Source organism: Lemur catta, chromosome 10, assembly GCF_020740605.2.
Source record: "Lemur catta isolate mLemCat1 chromosome 10, mLemCat1.pri, whole genome shotgun sequence".
Taxonomy (NCBI): domain Eukaryota; kingdom Metazoa; phylum Chordata; class Mammalia; order Primates; family Lemuridae; genus Lemur; species Lemur catta.
Genome location: NC_059137.1, coordinates 34,357,239 through 34,362,610, shown reverse-complemented (window position 1 = coordinate 34,362,610; position 5,372 = coordinate 34,357,239). Strand labels below are relative to the sequence as shown.

Sequence of the window (5,372 nt, the reverse complement as noted above, 5' to 3'; positions counted from 1 at the left end):
AAAGGAAACAGAAAAATAGAAAACAAATTAAAAAATAACCATCCTAAAGGCATCCATATTAAAATAATATTCAATGTAAATAAAATAAACATTTAATTAAAAGGCAGAGATTCTCAGATTGGTTAAAAGAACAAGAGCTAATTACCTGTTGTCTTTAAGGAATACTTTAAACACAAAGACACAGGTTGAAAGTAAAAAGAGATATATTATGCAAAAGCACTAATCAAAGAAAGCTGGAATGGCTATATTATTTTCAGAAAGAAACACACTTTATAAAAAAAAAAAAAAAAGTAGGTCCAATTTATCTGGATGACAAAATAATGATAAATAATTTTATCACACAGAACAATAAATATGAATATGTGTAATGACAGAGCTTCAAAATACATGAAACAAAAACTGACTAAATGGAGAAATAGACAAGTATACACAATCATAGTTTTTATGAGTTTGGCAATCAATAGAATTATTCGAACAAAAATAGTACGGATATTAAAGATCTGGAAAGATTATCCAGTATTTCCACTACCAGGAAAGATTATCAAGCACTTTGACACCACCAACTGTAGAATACTTATTTTTTCTAAATGCCCATGGGATGTTCAACAGGAGAGACCATATGCTGGACCGTAAAACAAGTGTCAATACATTTTAAAAGACTGAAAACTTATGTAGTAAATAATGATGAATATAAAGCTACAGATTTAAGAAGCTCAATGAGCCCCAATGACAAGAAACATGGAGAAAAAATGATATAAAGGTATATCATAATCTCAGTGCTCAAAACTATTGATAAAGAAAACCTTTAAAAAATAGCAGGAGGGGGAAAATATTATGTACAAAGGAACAAAGATGAGGATAACAGCAGATTTCTCATCAGAAACAGTACAAGTGAGAAGACAGTAGAACACCTCTGAAGTTCTAAAAGAAATGCTTCTAAATCTAGAATTTACATTTCAGCAAACATATCACTCAAAAACAAGGGCGAAATACTTTTTCATAAACATAAAAACAGAGAATTTATCATTGGCACACCACACTAAAAGCAACGCTAAAGGAAGTTGATCAGACAGAAGAAAAATGATACCAGATGGAGTTATGAGTCCATAAAAAGTAATAAAAAGCACTAGAAATGGTAACTGCATGGTAAATAAGGTTTTCTCATATTAATTAAAATTCTCTTAAAGATAATTTACTTTTAACATGAAAATAATTACAATGTAATGTGGGACTTATAATATATATAAAAGTAACTGTATAACAATAGCCTAAGTGTTGTGAGTGGGGAAATGGAAGTATACTATTACAAGGTTCTTACCCTATACACGAAGTGATGAAGTGGTATGGTATCACTCAAAGGTGGAGAGCGAGAAATTAAAGATGTGTTCTATAAACCCCAAATCAACTACTAAAACAATAAAGCAAAGAATTATAGCTAATAAGTCAACAAAGGTATTATAAGAAATGGAATCATAAAATATTTAATCAAAAGGCAGCAAAATGAAAAGGAGAACAAAGAACAGCTGGATGAAATAGAAAACAAATAGCTAGTTGATGGATTTAAACCTAACCATATCAAACACATTAAATGTCAGAGTCTAAATGCCCAATTAAAAGGCAGGGATTTCCAGATTGCATCAAAAAGCAAACCCCTACTATATGCTGTATATAAGAAACACACTTTAACAATAAAGACACAAATAGGTTAGAAGTGAATGGATGGGAAAAAATGTACCATGATAACTAGTAGTCCAAAGGAAGCTAGAGTGGCTATATTAATATCAAAAAAGTATATTTCAGAGCAAAGAATATTACCAGAGATAAAGAAGATCATTTCATGATGATAAAGAGGTCAATTAAGCAACATGACATAATCCTAAATGTTTATGTACCTAATAATAAAGGTTGAAAATATATAAAGTAAGCACTTTGAAAACTAAGATGAGAAATAGAAAAATCCACAATTGTTGGAAATTTCAATAACCCTCTCTCAAAGATTGATAGGATGATAGAAAATCAGGGAGTACTTGAACAACCCTATCAAGCAACTTGACCCAACTTTTGCTCCTCCCAGCAACAGCAAAATATATATTTTTCAAGTGTACATGGCACATTTACCAAGATAGACCATATTCTGAGCCGTAAAACATGTATCAGCAAATTTAAAACAATTCATTTCAGATGAAATAACTTCTCAAATCACAAAGGAATTAAATTATAAATCAATAACAGAAAGATCTTTGTAAAGTCCTCAAATGTGTGGGAACTAAACAACATACTTCTAAGTAACCCATGGATCAAAAAGAAAGAAAGAGAAATGGAACTAGAAGCCATTTTGAACAGAATCAAATGAAAATACAATGTTAGAATTCGTGGGATGCTGCTAACACTGTACTTATGGCAACACTTATAGCACTAAATGACTGTCTTAGAAAAAAGCAAAGGTCTCAGATCAGTGACCTCAGCCCCTACCTTAAGACACTAGAAAGGGGAGAGCAAATGAAACCCAAATACACTGAGAAAGGAAACAATAAAGAGCAAAGTGAGAATCGACGAAACAGAATAGAGAAAAACAGAGAATCAATGAAACCAAAAGCTGATTCTTTGAAAAGATCAGAAAGAATGATCAACCTCTACTCAGACCGATCAGGAAGCAGAGAGAGAAGATACAAATTTCCACTACCAGGAATAACAGGTGACATCACTGAAGATTCTCCAGATAAGAAAAGGATAATAAGGGCATATTATGAACAGCTTCATGCCAATAAATTCAACAACTTAGATAAACTGGATACATTCCTTGAAGGACACAAATTACTGAAGCTTACTTTAGCAGAACTTGTTAACCTAAATAACTCTTTATCTATTAAAGAAATTGAATTTTCAAGTTATAAAAACCTTCTTTCACGAATGAATTCTCAAAACATTTAAGAAATACATAAAACCAATTCTACACAAATGTTTCCAAATGTTTTAAGGATGGGCAGGGAATACTTCCCAGTTGATTCTATGAAGCCAGTGTCACCCCGATAACAAAAGCAGACAAAGACATCACAAGAAAAAAGAACTGTAGTCCAACAATCCCTTATGAACATGGAGTGAATCCAGGAACAAACTGAAAAGATAATACATTATGATCAAGCAGGGTTTTCCCCAGAAATGCAGGGCTGGTTTCACGTTCAAAAATCAATGTGGGCCGGGCGCGGTGGCTCACACCTCTAATCCTAGCACTCTGGGAGGCTGAGGCGGGTGGATCGCTGGAGGTCAGGAGTTTGAGACCAGCCTGAGCAAGAGTGAGACCCCGTCTCTACTAAAAAATAGAAAGAAATTATCTGGACAGCTAAAAATATACAGAAAAAATTAGCTGGGCATGGTGGCGCATGCCTGTAGTCCCAGCTACTTGGGAGGCTGAGGCAGGAGGATCGCTTGAACCTAGGAGTTTGAGGTTGCTGTGAGCTAGGCTGACGATACGGCACTCACTCTAGCCTGGGCAACAGAGCGAGACTCTTATCTCAAGAAAAAAAAAATCAATGTGATTCACTATATTAACAAACTTAAAAAAGAGAAAACATATGATCACTTCAATAAATACAGAAAAAAAAATTAACAAAATCTAACAACCCTTCTTGATAAAAACTCTCAGAAAACTATTCTAGTAAGGGAAGGAACTTCCTTAATCTGATTAAGAACATTGACAAAATCTCTATAGCTAACATCATACTTAATTTTGAAAGACCAAATGCTTTCCTACTACGATCAGGGACAAGACAGAGGATACTTATTCTTGCCACTTCTATCTAGCATTATACTGGAGGTCTTAGCAGTGTCTTCCAGCAAGAAATGAGGTACCCAGATTAGAAAGTAGAAAGTAAATGTTGTTTACACACCACATGATCATCTATGTTAAAAAACCTAATAAAATCTACAAAAAAGCTACTAAAAGTAATAAGTTTTGCAAAATTGCAGGACGCAAGATCACTCTGCAAAAATCCAATGTATTTTACGTACTAGTAACAGATAATTGGAAACTGAAATGAAAAAAAATCACGGTAGCATCAAAAGGTATAAAATACTTGGGGATAGATCTATGAAAAGTTGTAAAAGACCTGTACCCTGAAACTATAATATATTGCTGAGAGAAATTAAAGAATACCTAAAAAAATAAAGTCAGAAGAATCAGTGTTTTCAGTCCTCCCCATATTAATATGGAGATGCAATATGGTCCCAATCAAATTCCCAGTAGGCCTTTTTGGGTAGAAATTTATATGTTGATTGTAAAACTGATACTAAAATGCACAGGGCCCAGAATAGCCAAAACAATTTTAAAAGAGAGGAACAAAGTTGGAGGGCTCACACTACCTGATTGCCAGGCTTATAAACTGACTAATAAAAACAGCATGATATTGGCATAAAGACAAAGAGATCAATAAAACAAAATAAAGAGCCTGAATAAAGTATCCATAAATATATCCACACATATATGCACAACTGATTTTTGACAAAGGTGCAAAGAAAAAATAACTTTTTAACAAAGGCTGGAACAACTAGATATCCATATGTAAAAGAAAAGACCAAAAAACCAAAAACTTGGGTTTATACCTTGCACTATATGCAAAAATTAACTCAAATGGATCAAAGATCTACATGTAAAACCTAAAACTGTAATTTTTTTTTTGAAAACTATAAATTTTTTAGAGGGAAGCAAAAGAGAAAATCTTTGTGACCTTAGATTAGGCCAAGATTTCTTAGATTCGTCACCAAAAACAAAATTGATAAAATCACATTTGATAATTTAGATTTAACCAAGTTAAAAACTTCAAAAGACATTGTAAGCTTTGTGCAGTGCAGTATCATAGCCAAAGAGGTTTATCCAAGGCTTGGTTATGGCTAATTGAAATCTTTTCCCAACAGCCATTGTTATGAGAATAAAAAGAAAACAACAGTCTGGAAAAAATATTTGAGCATCATATATCTGCTAAAGAACTTGCATCTAGAATATATAATAAGACTCAAAACTCAATAAGAAAACAAAGAACCTGACTTATTAATAAAAATGGGCAAAAGAGTTGAACAGATGCTTCTTCAAAGAAGGTATAGGGATGGCAAATGAGAATGAGGAACGATGCTTATTATCATTCGTCTTCAGGGAAATGCCAATTCAAAGCCACAATGAGATACAACGATGCACTTGTTGGAATGGCTAAATATGTACAAAGACTGACCATTCCAAGTGTGGACAAGAATGAGGAGGAATTGGAGCTCTCATATGCTGCTGGTTTTAATGTAAAATGGTACTACCATATTGGAAAATCATTTGGCATTTCTTAAAAGTTAAACTTATCATTTATGATCCAGCCATCCTACTCCTAGGT

General features: G+C 33.2%; 1 non-coding gene across 1 annotated transcript; it reads left to right on the top strand.

Annotated features, from left to right (window-relative positions):
* Positions 1-4,831: 4,831 nt before the first annotated feature.
* LOC123646840 lies at positions 4,832-4,976 on the top strand. Its single transcript, XR_006738072.1, has one exon. It is a non-coding gene; the product is annotated as a U4 spliceosomal RNA (small nuclear RNA).
* The last annotated feature ends 396 nt before the right edge of the window (positions 4,977-5,372 follow it).